The sequence below is a fragment of the Euprymna scolopes genome, chromosome 45 (genome assembly GCF_053919585.1).
Source record: "Euprymna scolopes isolate OS-2025 chromosome 45, ASM5391958v1, whole genome shotgun sequence".
Lineage (NCBI taxonomy): Eukaryota > Metazoa > Mollusca > Cephalopoda > Sepiida > Sepiolidae > Euprymna > Euprymna scolopes.
Window position 1 is genome coordinate 5032694 of NC_136526.1, and position 21193 is coordinate 5053886.

At 34.1% G+C, this 21193-nt stretch overlaps 1 protein-coding gene and 1 pseudogene across 1 annotated transcript in view; one reads left to right on the forward strand and one right to left on the reverse strand.

Moving 5' to 3' along the window:
- Nucleotides 1-21193, reverse strand: part of LOC145269224 (uncharacterized) — a 171620-nt gene that overhangs the window by 121896 nt on the left and 28531 nt on the right. The window lies entirely within an intron of this gene.
- Nucleotides 7189-7331, forward strand: LOC145269926 (U2 spliceosomal RNA; annotated as a pseudogene).

The window sequence follows — 21193 nt, forward strand, 5'->3', positions numbered from 1 at the left end:
TGTGTTTGGCAGTGTTCTTAGATAAGTTTTGTATTGGAATGTCTTCAATAAGTATCGATAAGCGAAATAATGTTGGTCATTGGAAAAGAAAAGATAAAAGTCACTGGATCTGTAGATGGTTTCAATCAATTCCCATTTTATATATGCCGTTATATATAATGGTGGTCTTGTAAAGGTACAGGATACTCTCAGGTGAGAGTAGTCTTCCAAATACCTTTAAAAGACCGTGTAAGGCTGGTCTAATGGTTATCGTACCCACTCACTGTCTTTAGGTTTTGGTTTCGATTTCAGCTCGAGTATTTTTTGTTTTTCAAGAAGCCAATGGTTTAGAAAAAAGACATAATACTCGCATGCACATGTCACAGTTTGTGTATTAATTAAAATATAATATTGATGCGTAAATTTACGATCGGGCAACGCCTGCTAGTAAACAAACAAAAACTAGACTGGTGTTATCTTTTCTTTCTTTGTTCTTCCTTTCAAGATATGTGCACAGTAATAACTAGCGGAGAAAGAGGGGGCGCCCGGCTTTGCCCGGGCGTAAAATACGCTTAAATATGTTATTTAAATTTGTCCAGATTTCGTATATACTAGCATTTCAGTCCGGCGTTGCGCCCGGGTGTTTGGAGGTGTATGTTGAGCAAAAAAAAAAAAAAAAAAAAAAAAATCGGTCAATTTTTTAAAAACTTTGACCCCTATTATGACCCCTTAACATTTATTTTGGGCTCAACTCAAGTTATTAAGTTAGATTCATGTCCAAGGAACCTATATCTAAAACTTCAAGTGTTTAGACCCAAAATTGGTGGTGGAGTTTAGTAGAGTTCTCAAAGGTCAAATCGTTGAACTTTGACCCCTTCCTTAACGGCAAAATTTCTGGCCGAAAACGGATTACAAAGATTTTCCCAAATCTCAATACCCTGTATATCAAATTTCGAGTCTGTAGACTGAAAATTGACAGAGTTATTGCGTAGGGAAGTGTACACACACACACACACACACACACAAGTTCACTTTTATAGATAGGTTATTATAGAGTCGTGATTTCAAAAGTTAAAAAAAAAAAAATGCCATCAGCTTGAATTGAAACCGAAACTGTAGCACCCAAAACTGACGACGTTACCACTGCACCATTGTACCAACGTAACAAGCAAATAGTCCGATTTAAAATTAAAATTGAAAAATAAACTAAAATAAATGTATAAAATGTTTTACATTTTTCAATTTTGACCTCCTTTTGACCCCTTAAAAAAAATTTTTACCGGCTACAGACCCATAAAAAGCACGGCCCGTAAAAAAAAAAAAAAAAAAAAAAAAAAAAAATCCAATCATTTGAGGGCCTCTAGCGCCGCTTCGCGACTTTTAGTTTCGGGGGAGATAGAGTTTGAAAATATGGAGACAGACAGGCAAAGGCAGACATATAGTCGTTTAGATATTAGATTATTATGATTTTATTGTAATAATAATAAAATCAACTTTATCTTTTTTTTTCATGTTTTCTGCAGCGGGATATTTTTGTTTTCATTTTTACTTTTAAAAAGTCTGGAAACTTATTGAAGGGAACCTTGTATGCCAAGAGTACACTAACGATTATAAAGTGTCTATTTAACGGCCAGCCTCCGTTTGTTCACAACTATTAAAAAGCGTTGTTTGAGTCCACGCGAAAAAGTAAACTTCGCCCTGCAAGCAAGGAAAATATTAGAATCTACATATAAAAATTATGCAAAATCTGTGATCTAAAAAATAAAAAAATGTAGAAATATTTTTTTTGCAATTATATATATATATATATATATATATATATATATATATATATATATATATATATATATATATATATATATTTGCATGAAAATATTAAATAAGCAATACTTAATTCAATGATAATATCGGTAGTTCGAGAAATTAATTTTTCTTCGAGTTATATCGAATTTATTAATACGGACTTTAGGGGTTTTCTTCATAATGTTTCTGTAAAAATTAATTAAAAAAATTTTTTTTTTTTTTTGAAATTGTTTTCATAAAAAAACAAAAATAAATTAATTTTTTTTTTTTTTACTGAAAACTATAACTTTAGTAAAGGGTATTTTTGTTTAAACAAAATAATACATTTCCACTAAGTTTCAAGTAAAAATAAAGGGTTCATTATATTTCGTGATCATTATTTGATAAATATTGAAAATTTCATTAAAAATTGATTAATTTCCTGATTTTTGGTGAATTTTGAAATAAAGGGGGGGGGTCAAAATGTTTATACATTTTGAGCATCGGCATTCATTTTGCACGTGCCTAACGGCCAGCCTCTGTTTGTTCACAACTCTGGCCTTTGGGACAAGATCAAAGTGTAGTATCTGTTTTTCAGATGCTGCACTTCAATTTCTTGTTCTCTATCAGTAGAGGAGAAATCCTTCACGACTGAGACAATTTTTACTTTTTGTTCTTTTTCTCCACATTAAAAAACGACCCTGATGTCTAACTCGACACCTCAAAAGCGTGTGGTACAGATCTCATCCCGGCTGTGCTATTAAAAAAATGCTCTGCCGAGGTTGCTCCAGTTCTGTCCAAACTTTACAATAAATGCCTTAACGAATCTTGTTTTCCCGACTGCTGGAAAACCGCCTCTGTGGTACCAGTCTTCAAGAATTCTGGTGAAAGAACTGACCCACTAAATTATCGCCCCATTAGCCTCCTCCCGCTTTTCGCCAAAATATTTGAGTCCTTAGTTAATCAAGCTCTAGTCCAGCACCTAACAGCTGCTAAACTCCTGACTGACAAACAATATGGATTCAGGCAAGCCCGTTCAACAGCAGATATCTTAACTGTAGTTTCTGAACGTATATACCGTTCATATGATAAAACAGGGGAGGGTAGAGCGGTGGCCCTCGATATATCTAAGGCTTTTGACAGGGTATGGCACGATGGTCTTCTAAGGAAAATTAGATCATATGGAATCACTGGAAGAATTCATAATGTAATTAAATCCTTCTTAAGTAATAGAAAAATCAAAGTTGTCCTCGACGGTCGTACATCCAAACAATACGACATAAATGCGGGAGTACCTCAGGGGTCTATCCTTGGACCTCTATTATTCCTGATATTCATAAACGACCTCCCTGATAAAATTGTTTCGGAGATGGGTATATTTGTCGATGACAGCACTCTATGAGGGGAAAACAAATGACACATATCCAAAGAAATGGCAGAAACACTAGAGGATGACCTCCAATCCGTAGTGGAATGGGGACAAAAATGGTTGGTCACATTCAATGCTGCTAAGACTAAGATTGTTTCCTTCAATAACTACAAGAAACCTTCTCTACCACCAATAGCAATGGCCAAGAACACATTACCTGAAAGTACTTCTTTTAAACTCCTCGGCCTAACGTTTACAGGGAATATGAACTGGAATAGATACATTGAGAGCATTGCCAAGGCTGCTGCAAGGAAGGTTGGCTCCCTCTACCGTGCTAGAAAACTACTTACGCCTGACAGTATCCTATACCTCTATAAGGCAACCATTCGCCCATGTATGGAGTACTGTTGTCACATCTGGGCTGGGGCATCTGCTTCTTGTCTCTCGCTCCTGGACAGGGTTCAAAAGAGAGTCGCCAACCTGATAGGTCCTGAACTGTCATCTAGGCTTCAGCCTCTGTCCCATCGACGAGATGTTGCATCCCTCTGCCTGTTCTACAAATACTTCAATGGTGAATGCTCTGACGAACTGCAAACACTTGTACCTCCCCGACGTAACTACCCCCATCAAACCCGACAAGCTACTAAGTCTCATCCCTTTACAGTAGATATCCGTAGGTGCAAGAAAGCCTTTTACTCCAATAGTTTCTTCCCCAGAACTGCGGGTCTTTGGAACTCCCTTCCAGGATTCTGCTTTCCCAACTGTACTGATATGCGGAAGTTCAAGTGTAATGTCAACAAACATCTTTCTACTCATCTCCCTTCATAATGACCCCGCTAATTAAGTCCCTGATAGTAGCCCCCTGCTTCAAAGTGGCACTGTGCCTTGTTTGGGGTGAAAATTGAATAAAAAAAAAATTAAAAAAAACTCTGTCCCGTGGGGAGGCATTGTAAATAAGAACTATTAAAAAGTGGGGGTTGTTTTACTATACGTATAGATTCGAAAAAAGTAGTAATTATATATATATATATATATATATATATATATATATATATATATATATATATATATATATATGTATATATATATATAACAAATAAATGTTATCAAAGGCGAGATAAGTTACTCTTCTACCTAACTGGAAAAGATTTTAGTGATTTTAATCACATAAAACGTTAAAAACTTTAATCGGTTCGAAACTCATGCAGTCTCTATCGATATATTTTAAAAAGAAAAATGGCGGCGTGCTCACTATTGAACACGGTATGCTTGGAAAAATGAGTTCAAACAGACAAATTATACAAAATACTGTCAGAAACCCACCGAATATATATCCGCCTATGTCACGGTAACATATATTGAGTGAGTTTCTCACAGTATTTTGTATAAGTTTTTTGTTTAAACTCGTTTTCCCAAACTTACCGTGTTCAACAACAAGCATGCCGCCATTTGCATTTTTCGGGTTTGTATTACTGTACACATAGATTCGAAAAAGTTGTCAAAAAACAAATATAGAACAAATAAATGTTATCAAAGGCAACATAAGTTACTTTTCTACCAAGCTGGATATAATTTTCGTGTTTTTATTCAATGTAACATGTTTATTCAGCTCGAAAAGCATACAGTGTTTACCGATGTATTGGAAAATTCAAGATGGCGGCCGATTCTCTCTTTAACACGGTAAGTTTGGAAAAAGGTGTAATAAATAATAAACTAGACAAAATACTGTTAGAAATTCGCTCAATATATGTTACCGTGATATAACTTGACATATATTCGGTGGTTTTTAATAGTATTTTATCTAGTTTATTATTTATAACATCTTTTCCCGAACTTACCGTGGTAAAGAGAGAATCGGCCGCCATCTTGAATTTTCCAATACATCGGTAAACACTGTATGTTTTTCGAGCTGAATAAACATGTTAAATTGAATAAAAACACGAAAATTATATCCAGTTTGATAGAAAAGTAACTTATGTTGCCTTTGATAACATTTATTTGTTATATATTTGTTTTTTGACAACTTTTTCGAATCTATGTGTACAGTAAAACAAACCCCATTTTACAAATACATAGGTAAACACTGTACGTTTTTCCAGCTGAATAAACATGTTACATTAAATAAAACGCTAAAAGATTATCCAGTTAGGTAGAAACGTAACTTCTCTTGCCTTTGATAACATTTATTTATTATATATTTGTTTTTTTTTTTTGACAACTTTTTCGAATCTATGTGTATAGTAATACAAACCCGGAAGTGTGGTTTGAGCCCACACGAAAAAGTAAGCCTAGCCTCGCCCCGTGGCCTTGAACGACCAGTTAACTGATTGTCTATCTTTTTTGGCACCCGGAGCGCCCGCACCCAACCGTCGTCTGAATCACGAAGTTTTATTTTTTGTCACCCATTCATCGAAAACTCAGAAACCAGTGCCAACAACAATAGTAGCATTTCGTAATAGTCTCCAAGGACGTTTTTTTTTTTTTTTTTTTTTTTGTATTCTGAAAATATCAACACGCCTGTATATCCGCAAACGGCGCGCCATCCCATTGACTCCACAAGATAACCTTGTCGCCCGAAACCCCCACACGGGGAAAACAATTTCGTTCACTATTTCGAAGCGCAGTATTTTTAGAACGACACGTTACGTTTTTATTTATTTATTTATTTTTTTAGCTTTCATTCATAATAAAATATACGAGGCAAAAAAAAAACAACAACAAAAAACAAAACAAAAAACAAAACAAAAAGTGACTGCTGTGAGAGCTAAGGACGAAAGAGGGGGTGTAACAGATTCTAACATCATTTAAGACACTCCACGATACTCTCAGCATCCGGTAGTTCCTTTTCGAGTAGAATATCGCCGTACTGGAACAACCACCCTATTCACCTTACTTTGCACCATGTGAAAAAACACTCCATTTTTGGGACTATTTTACCCTATTTGTCCAAAATTTTCTGTGTATGTCTATTTAGCAGTTTTGCATGGTGCTGAACTCAAATTTAAATATGTTAAGGCCATGGGGACTTTTGGGGCTAAATGGGGGGGCAAATGATGAACTTAATCATTTCTTTTTTTATATTTGTGCAGAACTCAAATTTACATATGTTAACACCTAAAACTGAACCGTTTGTTCATTTTCACCAGGATTTGACGTCCCCTGGAGACTTTTGGGACTAAATTAAGGGGGAGGGGAAGCAAATGCTGAACTTAGTCATTTTTTTCAGTAACGGGGGACCATGCATGCTTCACTTGCTTTTGTGTCTTGATATTTATATTAAACATCCATTTTTCTATTTATTTAAAATAACTTTGTTATATATGGATCGGGGAATTGCATTCACTAGCAAAAGATCTAGCTAATTTACATATTCTTTTAAACATTAATTTTAATTAATTCCCTATTAGTTTTTTTCGGTTTTTTAATGGGATGATCATCTTTAGTTAACTATTACGTGTAATTATATTCATGCAGATATTCAACATGATTTATACTTGCGTAATATTTGCGTAAAAAGTTTATAGTAAACACAAAATTCTTTCCATATATATTTATGTATGCGTATATATATTTGTTTAAAAAATTGCGCCTACTAAACTCCTCTGTCAGTTTTTTGGTCTCCAGACATGAAACTTATTATATAGAGTATTCGAACCTGTGCGTAACTCTATATTTGGGTTTTAGCCGGCGAAGAATCGATGCAAAAATGTAAAAATTAAAGAAAATGAAACTTGCCAAGTGAAGGTCGAACGCGTCATTACGAATATGCATGCGTAACGTAATAGCTATTGGTTCATGTTTTCAGTTTTAGCCTTGCAGCAAACATGTCTTCATAGCTCAGACTAACCTCAAAGGAAAAAGTAAATCGTAAGCTAAACGTTTCGGTTTCGATTCTCGGTGATGGCGCTCCAGTCATTTTTTTTTTTTCAAAAACTTTAATCTTTACTAAATATTATGACTAATATATAATAATACATACGAAATCTGCATTAATCAAAATATCATATTTAAGCATATTTTACGATCTAATGTTGGGCGGCGTGCTAGTATATTATATAAACACTTCTTGGCCTTTTGGTCCAGATCAAAGTGTAGTATCTGTTCTTCAGATGCTGCACTTAAGATAATTTGTACCAGTCAATGGAGGGGAAACCCTCTATACTGGGAACCGCCTGGGTAATACCTAGGAGGTCCACCCTCCCAGGCCTTGCCACCGGGCTTTCCGGTGGGGCAAGTTTATTGCTTGCTGCCTGAGGCGCCCCGACCGAGGAATGCCGACGGGGTTACTCAGGCAATTTTTAAAATTGCAGGAGTGCCCCTCCTTTAGGGGAGCCTGCGGGGTTCCCACTTTCCGGCCTTGTGCCACATAATGCTGATGTGGGCAGCATTTAAATAAAAACCCTCTATACTGGGACAATTATTATTTTTGGTAACCAGAGTGACCCCTTTTAGGGGAGCTGGTTTTTACCTCACATTAAAAACGGCCTTGTGCCTAATTTGCTCAGTGGGGGAGCAAATAAATACCATCTGTTCTTCAGATGCTGCACTTAAGATAATTTGTACCAGTCAATGGAGGGGAAACCCTCTATACTGGGACAATTATTATTTTTGGTAACCAGAGTGCCCCCTTTTTGCCTACTTTTAGGGGAGCTGGTTTTTACCTCAAATTAAAAACGGCCTTGTGCCTAATTTGCTCAGTGGGGGAGCAAATAAATACCATCTGTTCTTCAGATGCTGCAAGCTATGACTAGCTATGACTAGCAAAGACCAGATGTGGGGGCAACCCCACATGCCTGACCTTTAACCAGCTCCCATTTCCCACCTCTCGGGAGCTGGTCCCCTTTTTCCCTTCCCCCTCTCTTCACCCCTGACATTAAAAATCGGCCTTGTGCTTAATTTGCTTGGTGGGGGAGCAAATAAATACCATCTGTTCTTCAGATGCTGCACTTCCATTTCTTGTTCTCTTTCGGTGGAGGAGAAATCCTTCACGACTGAGACAATTTTTATTTTTGTACCTTTTCTCCACGTTAAAAAACGACCCTGGTGTCTAACTCTGTCCCGTGGGGAGGCATAGTAAATAGGTATATATATATATATATATATATATATATATATATATATATATATATATATATATATTACACAAACACCCTTAGTTGTTTGTATATGCGTAATAGATGCAAACATCTGTAATGGTGCACACTCCTGCTTCCGGTGAAATGGCACGAAGCCAAAAAATACAGCTGATTTTCTGAAAGAAGCAGCCACCCCGAATACCCGACCGACAAAATTATCTCAATGTAAGGTAGCCCAGCTTTCCCAGACGCTTAACGTCAACTCGTGATATTTCGGGTGGCATACGTAGCCGGGTATATATACGATAAACCCGTTTTCCATTTTTCGCTTTTTTTCTTCTTTTTTTTCTTTTCTTTTTTTTTTCTTTTGGCATTTCTTCCTTTTTTTTTTGTTGTTTTTTTTTTCTCTAAATAAAGTCGTTCGAGATGCCTTCGCCATGATTTGGATTTTTAGTGTTAGCTTCAGGGGAGTTCGTATAACTCATTTATGTACCGATTAACTGGACGCCCGGCGTTGCCCGGTCGTACAATACGTTTAAACATGATATTTAATTGCAGAAGACAGAAAAAATGTGATACGGGTAAAAAGGGCTGCTAAGGAGCCACAATTGAAAAAAAAATAATTGGTACATGGAAGGGCATAAGATTTTTTTTATCTCTTTGTCAATTGTTTCACGAGTGCACGCGCGTGAATCATTCACATGACAGAGTACTTATGTTAAGAATAAGTAGGCTTGAAAACACATTTTAAAGAGCGAGCCAAGCTGGCCTAATGGTTATCGGACTTGATTTCAACTTGAAGATTTTTTTTTTTACTTTGAAGAAGTGAACTTTTTAGAAACAAAAACAAACATAATACTCGCAGACACAGGTCTCAATTTCTTTCCGCTTTTTTAAAAAAAAGAATTTAACGTTACGTTTAATACCGGGACATACCCTGGTACGTCTTTTCGCATACAGGGTGTCCCAATAAAATGTATACACTCTTTAAATGACAATAAAACTGACATTTATTATAAGAAAGAAAAGTTTCATACATCAAAATACTGTGAACACCAGCTAATTATCGAAAGTGTTAAAATTATTGGCCATTGTGGTCCATGAACAGCTGAAAACGCTCACCGATTGAATCGAAAACGTTCCTAATCAGTTCAATTAGTATGTTGACACATCTTCTTTCAATGGTTGCTTTCAACTCATTCATTGTAGCTCGTTTTGTGGTGTGAACCCTGTGTTTAACATGACCGCCAACCCCGCCCCCCAAAAAGAAAAAAATCCAGGGGGAGGGTCAAATCGGGTGAGTGTGGACAGTTCTCGATACTTCCTCTTCGTGCTAACTATCTGTTTCTCAAGCAGGAAAACGGAAGACAATTCCACAGGCGTGCAGTTCTAAGAAAGAAGCTTTGTTGATGGAATCTACGTTTAGGTTTAGGTACAGATAAAGAGTGGGGGGAATTATTGATAGTGTGTACAGCTAGACGTGTGTTTCTTGTGAAAGTTTGGCGAGGGGGGACCATAGATTGAAGCTCAGTTGAACACCTTCCATGAAAATAACGATACATTAGAGACAAACTCGCAACATCTCTTCTGTGAGATAGAGGTTGCAAGGAAGAGAAAAGGACATCTCCTACGAGGCTACGAAGTCTTTTTTGAACTCTATCAAGGCAGGACAAGTCCTTTCTAGCAGCTCCTGCCCAGATGTGGCAACAATATTCCATCCTTGGACGTACCTGGCTCTTATATAGATAGAGAATAGTATCAGCAGTGAGATATTTACCGGATCGATAGAAAGATCCGACCATTTTTCCAGCGGCCTTGGCAACAGATTTGATGTACGTGTTCTACTTTTAAGTGGGTCACCCTGTAGCTCTATTACTAATTTTCTTGACAGTACTCAATACTTCCTCTTCGTCCTAACTATCTGTTTCGCAGGTGACTATCAAGAGATGCTTATACGTCATGATGATAGTGGGGAAGTGCTCCATCCTGCTGGAATTGCCATTCTTTATTCCTAAACATCTCTTGTGAACGTGGCATAACGTATTCATATAGCAAGTTGAGATAATTTAAAGAGTGTATATATTTTATTGGGACACCCTGTATAAATAAAATAGACTTAGGGACACAAATGTTGGTTAACTATTTTTATAATTATATCTCCCAAATACGGGTGGTATATGTAATAAATAAACAAATAAAAATTAATTAACTGATAACTAGGGCTGTGACAACAGCATATTCTTTTTTATTCTTTTGACTCTCGGGTATATATCCGACACAATAAGACACAGTCAATCAACCGAGAACCACATCAGTCTATAGAAAAACATATAAGGTATTAAGGGATATATGCTCAAGAGTCAAAATAATGAAAAGAATATGCTGTTGTCACATCCCTACTTATAACGCTTGGGCGCTTCTTCTTTATCAAATCGAAATTCGAAAATCGAAATATGGATTTTCAAATAAAACCAATGGTATCTGCTCAACTAGCATGTCGCAGTGGTGAACATATCCAAAAATTACGAAAAACGATAAGATAGAAAATTTATTAATAATCTAAAAAGTTTTCGATAACAATCACTGAAATTAGCGAAAGTTGAGGTCTGTGTTGTGCTGCACAAAAAACAAAACATAAAAAAAAGAAAAAGAAAAAGAAACCGGAGATGTCGAACCGTGAAAACTTAAACAATCTTAGCAAAACTCAACTTTCGCTAATTATCTTTGAAAACAATTTTCAGTATCTGTTAAGATGCAGTCGACAGATCGATATTTTTTTTTAAAAACGTCATTTTAAGAAAAAAAAAACAACAAAATAACAAAGAAAAAACACTACAAAACAAGAAAAACATATTACGTACTTAATTGTCATGTCGAAAATAGTAATATATCCAAAAATTACGAAAAATCATGGAGTAGAAATTTATTTCTGGTGAAAAGTATTTTTTACGGAAAATTGGGTAAAATCGCATTTTTCTCAGATTTTACAAAGTAGACAGTAGAATGCTACACGCAGGGGACATAACTACTAAAGGAAAATTTTAGATTATTTTTGTCATGGTTGCAATATTTGTTGTCTATAGCGATAGACATTTTATTTATTTATTTATTTTAACTAAAAACACAATAGCAGTTGTTCTTTTTTTATGAATATTCGTCATTTTTGGATATGTTACTATTTTGATAATTAATACGTAATATTGTTTTTTTTTTTTTTTTTTTTTTTTGCTTAAAACAATACACGTAAGGAACGATTTGTCGACTATGGCTTAACAAGTACCCTAGTGTTGGGACGAATAATCGGCACCAGAATCGATATCGATAACCAGAAAAATCGGAACTATTTGAGGCACCGGAAAAAAAAAATTGTGCCTATTTCTCGATGCAAAAGATTATATATATATATATATATATATATATATATATATATATATATATATATATATATATATATATATATATATATATATATAATTTGATTAGTTTTTTTTTGGAAAAAGAATTCCAGCAGAGTGCTCAATTAAAAGGAAAATCCAAATTTTAAGAGCGCATTTATATTTTGTGTACAGAAAGTTGTTAGTTGAGACAGGTCATTGGTACTAATAAATTGGATCAATGAAAAGAACAACACTTAGATGTTGTTTATATATATATATATATATATAAGGGAAAAAAATTGTAAATACATAAATAATTAGTCGGTAAACTTGGATTTTAATCGCAATTATATTATAGATTTTTAATCAATGTAATATAAAATATAATTAAATTTTTTTTTTTTTTTTATAAATGTAATTTATAATCTATTTCGAATTTAAAACTATAGAAAAATATAATAATGTTAATAAACTAGGGAAATCACTTAGGATAGATAAATACTCACTTCCCCAAACCTTGAAAGATTTGGGTTTTTAAAAATAATTTTTAAACGTATTTCGAAATTTTTAAACGTGATTCGATATAATTAAAAATATATTTTTAAAACTTTAAACGTATTTTTGGAAATTTTAAATGTAATTCGATATAATTAAACGAATTTTTAAGTTTTTAACCGATACCAATACAGATTTTAAAGGTTTTATACATAAGGAAAGAGATTTTAAAATTAAATGGGGTTCAAATTAAAATCGATTCATATAAAAAAACATTTTTTCGAAATTAGATCTTAAATTAAAATAATTCAAAGTTGAAAATTAGGTATTACATTATCCGATATATATATATATATATATATATATATATATATATATATATATATATATATATATATATATATATATAGATAGATATAGATAGATAGATAGATAGATAAAAAAAAAAAAAAAAAAAGGGGGGGATTATACAAAACGAGATTTGAACGTGGATTCGCGAGGTATATATACTTCACACTTCCGGTTATAAGATAGACGAATATTGGCTGAAGAGAGCTTGATAAGGATACCTTAAACGGGCCTTATTATCGGGCTTGAAACCGACGGTACCAATGACCTGTCTCAACTAACAACTTTCTGTACACAATATATATATATATATATATATATATATATATATATTTGCATAAAACAAAATCTTCTCCTGTTGGTAGTACAGTGCAACCCGGATATAAGAAAAAAAAACGTATATAAGAGAGATTTTTTTTTTCTGGACTCAAATTAGAACCTGTGTTGATGTACAATGTAATCCCGGATATAAGAACTCTGGATATAAGTCTAACCCGAATATAAGAGAGCTGAAGGGACCGGAGGAGAAGTCTCTTATATCCGTGTTACACTCAAATAATAAAACAATAAATATTTATTGATTTCAAACCAAAATCCATAGATCATCGCTCACAGGTATGTTTTTACGTTTGAGAAAATATCTTCGTATTTAACACGTGTTTTTACGGTAATAGGGCTTGGGGATCATAACAATTTTATGGTTAAATATTTAGAGATTAAGAAGTTTACGGCACAATCGCCAGATCACCGAAGTTAAGCAACGTTGAGCCTGGCCAGTACTAGATGGGTGACCATTTGGGAAGGCGAGGCGCTGTGTGTACCGCGAGATACCAGGTTGAGAAACTGGCGCGGTCTATCCTTCTCTCGAGGGTAGATGGGACTCTCTTAAGCCGTGGTAGGCAACCCATCTAGTGATGACGTCACGATAAAAAATACCATTGATAGGCCTGGTGAAGCATCACGTATTCAGCTACCGACAAGATTTGAATTACACTACAAGTGTAGTATCTGTTCTTCAGATGCGGCACTTCCATCTTTCGTTCTCTTTCAGTGGAGGAGAAATCCTTCACGACTGAGACAATTATTATTTTTGTACCTTTTCTCCACGTTTAAAAACGACCCTGGTGTCTTACTCTGTCCCGTGGGGAGACATTGTAAATAGGCATACTACAGACTCGTGTTGTGAGTTCAATCTCGGCTGCGGCCGCACGTTGGTTTACAACTAAAAAAAAAAAAAAAAAATCAAACGGGAATGGAATCATGTCTTTTCTTGTCTTGTATGGATGGATTTAGAGATTTATAAAGAATCGGAATCGGTAATCGTATTGGAATCGAGAATTTAGTACGGAATCAGTAATCGTATCGGAATCGGGGAAAATATTGGAATCGTTGCATGCATCACAAATTTTAATATAATAATTCATTTTCTACCTTATCGAATTTTGAAATTTTTGGATATGTTCATTGCTGCGACATGCCAATTAAGTTCCCACCGTTATTTTTAACTAAAATTCAATATTTCGAATTTTGGATTCCATTTATAATAACGAGGTGGAAAAACTTTTCTATATAATTGAATCTTTGACCAAATGATTTGGAGTAGACGAAAAAATAAAACCTATGATACCTCCAGAGCGCTATTAAAACTCTCCCTTCCGGCCGAGTCTCATCATTAACTTTTTATCGCCTCATTTAAAATTAACGGGCGTTAATTAAGCCATCTCGGTAGTTGGCGACCAGTTGCAAATATCGCTGACCAGCAGTGGCCGAAGATGCAAGGGGCATAACTCCTTAATTTTTCATACGGTTATCGTTCTTGGTTTGGTCAGTGGCCACTGTCCAGTTATAGAAATATGTGATTATAGAGAAAAAAGCCTACTTTGTCACGGCTTCGGTGTAGGAATCAGAAATTAACAAACGGAATTTATATATATGTTTGTGTGTGTGTGTGTGTGTGGTCATCGACATACAGTCCTGTTTCGTTGTATCACAACTCATCAGTGCCGCTAGACTAGCAAGCACATCTCCCAAGCGTGTGCGTGCGCGCGCCTGTGTGTGTGTGTGTGTGTGTGTATGTGTGTGTGTGTGTGTGTGTGTGTGTGTAGTCATCAACATACAGTCCTGTTTCGTTGTATCACAACTCATCAGTGCCGCTAGCACATGACATCACATCTCCCAAGCGTGTGCGTGGTGTGTATGTGTGTGTGTGTATGTGTGTGTGTATGTGTGTGTGTGTGTAGTCATCAACATACAGTCCTGTTTCGTTGTATCACAACTTATCAGTGCCGCTAGACTAGCACATCTCCCAAGCGAAGCGTGTGCGTGCGCGCGCGCCTCTGTGTGTGTATGTGTGTGTGTGTGTGTGTGTTTGTGTGTGTTAGGTAAACCTCTTTCCAATAAAGGGACACATTGGATTGAGGCAAAAATAAATGAAATTGCCTCTGTCTAGAAGGATTTATCTACTGTCCGAATGCAGAACAGATATTATCCTTTAAATCATTTATTCGCAAAAAAACAAAAAACAAAAACAAAAAAACAACAAACAAACAAAAGAAAAAAAAAACAAAGATCAATTTTACTTATATGCTAATCCTAAGGCAATGAGTGCTATTAATAATGCCAATTTCATTGCTCCCAGACAACACTTAATAAAATAAAAGTTTTTTTTTTTTTAATAATTCTCTGCTCATCCTGCTCGCTTCAATTGTCAAAAGCCCGTCACTGCCGTTAATGATCTCACTTGCGGCTTATATAGCGTAACGTAAAGCTCTTTATCCGGAACTAAACAAACAAAGCGAGCACTTTAGAAATAGCCGTCACATGTTTATATAAAAAAGACACTTAAAGATATCTTTTACGGGTACCGATCCTACGTGTCAGAGGAAGGAACTGCCAATCATCAATTAGATGGCTGTAGATTCAATTCATGGATTGGGATAGGTGCTAGTCTAGCTGCATTGGAGAAATAGCCTGTATGCGGGTGACCTTTATATATAATTGTTCTACGTGACTTCATGTATACCACAAATAAAAAGCACGGATTTCCGAAACGATCGTACAGATAATTGACTTTGTTGTTGTTCCTTCTTATGAAACTGATTTTTAATTTAATTAAAATTTGATTTTTAAATTAAAAAATTTTTTTTTTAATTTTTAAATTATAAATCACATTACTTAATATTGAATTAGCTCTAGGACATTTAACTATCGAGCTTATTATATATCTAAATTACAACGAGCATTTCCTGTATTTTAATTAAACTAGTAATTTCACTATTACATTAAAATACACTTAGCTCTTTAGACTATTATTCTAATCTCCTTTAAATTATATATATATATATATATATATATATATATATATATATATATATATACATACTATTAGGAAGACCGAACGTTGCTCGGGATTGAATGATGTGCACTTCTAAGAAAGAAGCTTTGTTCATGGAATCTACGTTTAGATTTGGGCACAAATAAAGGGTGGGGAAAATTGCTGACAGTGGTTTCAGCTAGACGGGTGTTTTTCGTGAAAGAATGGCAATGCGAAGGGGGGGGGCAAATATTGGAGCTCGGACGAGCACTTGTCATGGAAATAACGATTGTAAAGAAATAAAGCTAGAAAATGAAACTATGATAACGAACGAACGTTGAATGAAAAATGAAATAAAACGTGAAAGAGGGAAAATCGAGAACAAAGGAAAAATTAAAAAAAAAGAAACAGAAGAAAGAAAGAAAAAAGAAAGAAAAAAGAAAGAAAAAGGAAAGAAAAAAGAAAGAAAAAAGAAAGACATGCAATAAAAAAAGAAAAGGGAAGAAAAAGAAAAAAAGAAACAAAAAAAATGTAAACAAAAAAGAAGGAAAATAGAAAGGAAGGAAAATTGATAAAGAAAGAAAGAAAAAGGTGAAATACAGTTCAGTGCTTTTTTTATATATATATATACGGACTAGCAGGGAGACCCGACGTTTCCCGGGATTGAATGATGATCAACGAATATTTCACACTCCTATATTTTTATTGTCATCGAAATCCGTGAAATCGCCAGGGAGGAAGCTTCACATGCCTCCATGCAGTAACTTAGTACAAAATATATGTTAATCTACATTTGCATTCTAGAGAACCTATTGTTTTTGTATTTTTAAATTATTTTATATAAACTCCTTTTCTATTAACGGGGGGGGGAAACTTACGCGCGAAGTTTGACCCTACAGACCACGTCATACAAATACAAACAAAAAACAACAAAAACAACAAAAACACGCTATCAACTTATCCACGGTAGAATTTTCACAGCCCGTTGTTCTATCATTGTTGCTAAGCAACGACATGGAAAATAATGGCTTTAACGATGATAGATAAAGTAAAATAACGAGTTCTATTATCAATCATCGATAATTATCGGTAATTATCGGGGGTACTCTGAGACGAAACTTAACTAAGATCACTCCCAGATTTATACACTAAAGTTCTGTAAATTTTAAAGAGAATTAGTTCAGCCGTTTCGGAGTCTATAAGAAACGAACTCACACACAAAGTTTCATATATATATAACTAAATATTATATATATATATATATATATATATATATATATATAACTACTTCATTTACTCACATAAAATTAATATACGAAAGTATAAATTTATGCGTAAACTTTAAGTATTTACTTCAAAAGTGCTCAATACGTAGATAGAGCTAGTTAGTTAGTTATAAAATATATTAACTAAATATATATATATATATATATATATATATATATATATATATAATAACAATAATAATAATAATAATAATAATAATAATAATAATAATAATAATAAAAGAGTTGGTTTTGAATAAAGGCCACACAAGTTGCTGACCATTCCAAGTCAAAAATATTGGAATGATCTTAACCTCATTGACTATACCCGTTCCCCTCCTGCTGCTAGCCCTGTGTCCGCCCTACACTCATGTTTCCATCATTCACACTGAAGAAGACCGAAGGATCGGTCGAAAATATGTGCTCTTGAAAGAAACGTTGAAGCCCCTAACGCTGCTCTGCGACTTTTAGTTTCAGAAGAGGTAGTTTGAAAACATGGGGACAAACAGACATACATAGCGCCTTTTATATATTAGATTTGAAAAAAATAATTAATACTGTGTTTATATTTTTGATTTCCTTACGCCGCAGGCTGGGTGTGAGAAAATTGTGGTGCGTAACCATTAATGGACGCCACGTCAGTATTCATTGCTGGTAAAGTTCTATAATTTTTTTTTTTTTTTTTTTGCTCGAGCCCTGTCAGCACTCTCTCACATGTCAAAGCACTTCAGTTGACAGGCAATGAATGTACTCCCTCTGGGAGTAAAGGTGACACGTGCGGTCTCATAGGATTGGAGATACATACTCTTTGTAAAAAAAAAAAAAAAAAAAGAAAAAAAGAGGAGTCATTTTTCAAGCATTGTTAAATGGTCGAAATATATATAAAACTAGCGTTGCAATAAATAAATAAATAAAAAATAAAATACGCTTAAATATGATATTTTAATTTCTACAGATGTTGTATTTATTATTACAGAACCTGATGCTTATGCACTATTGCTACTGCGCTATTTTTAAATACCTTTTCCAAGTAATATTCAAGTTTTACGATATCTTTTTTTTTTTCTATTAAATTGTCAGGTGGAAGCACAGAATAGTTACAAAACACCCTCCCCTCCCCATGTTAAAAATGGCTTTCAAAATAATAACGTAACTATTTCAGAACGGTAACAGAAGTGCATAAGTATCTTAATTCTCTGTTAATTATTATATTTGTAGGACAGCGCGGATGTACCGACGTGACACGCATATACTGATTAAAAATTAAAAATTAACCAATTTTAATTTACAAAATGTATAACGATTTTTTAAATTTTGACCCCTTAAAAATAATTTTAACCGTCCATAAAGCCCCATAAATAACCGTCCATAAAAGATCCAATCATTTAAGGTCCTTAGCGCCGCTCTGCGACTTTTAGTTTCGGAGGAGATAGAGTTTGAAAATATGGAGACAGACAGACAGACAGACATAGTGCCTTTTATATATTAGATTACAAAAGTAAAAAAAAAAATGATTTGGTGCCATCATTTGGAATCGAAACCAAAACTTTTACGTATTCTAACCTTAAACTGCTTTATCGTTATTTTCATGGCAAGTGCTCGTTTGAGCTCCAATCTATGCCCCCCCCCGCTAAACTTTCACGAAAAAAATGCGTTGGTCTAAGAATTTCTATAAGCAGGATAATCAAAGAAAAATGGAAATAATCCTGAAATGAATGCCAGAGTAGATTATATATATATATATATATATATATATATATATATATATATATATATATATATATATATATATATATATATATATATATATATATATATAAGGTAAAATTAAAAGCCAAGAACAATGCGAGACTTTTTTTTATATAGAGTAAAATTAAATGAAAACAAAAGAAATAAATTTCTTTTTTTTGTTGTTTTTTTTTTCTTTTTCACACAAATTTTAACTCTAAACAACAGTAATTTTTTTTTCTGTTGTATTCAATGGTGTTATAAAAAAAAGCAGAAAAAAAAATTACTGTTGTTTAGGGTTAAAATTTGTGTGAAAAAGAAAAAACAAACAACAAAAAAAAAGAAATTTATTTCTTTTGTTTTCATTTAATTTTACTCTATATAAAAAAAAATCTCGCATTGTTCTTGGCTTTTAATTTTACCTTATAATTTTCTTCAACAATGCTTCAAGCAAACTACAACCTACTTATATATATATATATATATATATATATATATATATATATATATATATATATATATATATATATATATAAGTGCTATAATGGAATAATTCCAGGAGGAAATCCGGGTATGAGAGCTCAATGTGGTAAACAGAGCAATAACATAAAAATATAACACGGAAATTACATAATTGTCGATGCAATTATGTAATTTCCGTGTTATATTTTTATGTTATATATATATATATATATATATATATATATATATACACCAAACTTTCATGAAAAACTCGTCTAATTGCAACCACTATCAATAATTTCCCCTCACTCTTTATCTGTGCCTAAACCTAAACGTAGATTCCATGAACAAAACTTCTTTTTTAGAACTGCACACCTGTGGAACCCTCTTCCGTTTTCCTGCTTTCCAACTAACTACAATATGGTCACCTTCAAGTCCAACGTAAACAAATTCTTGATGAACCATCCCCTTAAGTAATCCCATTTACAAAATTTACACTACTAAAGATTACTACGATATTTTCTCATTGATTGCTATACACTCTTTAACCCTTATCCTCGAGTGGCCTCTGGGTCTGAGTAAGTGGTGACTCCTATGTAAAATAAAAAAAACGAAAACATTTTGTGTTAATTTTTAATCGAAATTTCTCGTACGGAATTTATAAGTGAGCTTCCTAAAGTCAAGTAATCTAGGGAGTTGGGCAGCAAGATGTCGGCTCACGTTACACTTGAACCCCTGCATGCCAGCACAGCTGGGGAAGTAGGGACCGGGAATGGAATTCCATAGTCTAGCGGTTCTGGGAAAGAAACCACTGGAGTAGAAAGATCTTTTACATCTAGGGATCTCTAATGTGTGGGGGTGGGATTTTGCTGCCTGCCGGGTTTGTCTTCTGTTGTAAAAAAAAGATTTCCTTCTATTTATTTTTTTTCTAAAAGTTTGTCTTGAAAGATTGCTGGTCTCCGACAAAAGGAGGGTGGACCTGTCAATTCACCCTTGTCCGTTAGTCCGTTCGTCCGTCCGCACTTTTCTCAATAATTACGCCTTGGATTAAAAAAAAAAAAAAAAAATTGCACAAACATTAAACATGATAGAAGTAAAAAAGTAACAGAACGGATTTTCCGGGAAAACTCCGCCCCACCCCACCTAGGGATGCCTTTCATGTTAAAATAGTTAAAATTGACACTTTTGTGCTTATATATATATATAAAAAAAAAAAAAAATGATGCCTTGGATTTTTATAAAAATTTCTGAAAAGTTGTAACTAACCGATTTCTATATAATTTTGTTTATCTATACTTCGTGATAACTCTTGGGTGTGCTCCAGGGGCTCTTTTAGGGCTAATAAAAGCACTCCATTTTTGGAACTATTTTACCATATTTGTCTAAAATTTTCTGTGTATGTCTATTTAGCAGTTTTGCATGGTGTTGAACTCAAATTTAAATATGTTAAGGTCTTGGGGACTTTTTTTTTTACACAGTGATCACCACTTATCAAGGCCCGGAAGCCACTCAGGGATAAGGGTTATTGCAAGTACATTACGTTAGTATGGAGATTTGATGAAGTGTTTACTTAAGGGGGCGGTTCATTAGGAATTTGTTAACATTGGACTTGAAGACATATAAGTTGTAGTCCGGTGGGAAGCAGGCAGACGGAACAGAGTTCCACAGGCGTGCAGTTCTAAGAAAGCCTAAATGGGAGGTAGGGGGGGGGGCAAATGCTGAACTTAGTCATTTTTTTACGCCTCGTTCACTGGGCATGGTCCACTTGTTAAATTGTAATCGATATCCAATTTTTAAATTGTAATCGATATCCAATTCAGTGAGATTCGCTTGTCGTAATCGTGTTTAATATTCAATCTCAACTATCTATATTTCAATAAATTTGATTTTTTTTTGTGTATTGATATTCATATTAAAAACCCACTTTTCTGTTTTTTTAAAATGATGATACAATTTTCTTATATATGGCTCGTGGAATTGCATTCACCTGTAAAATATCT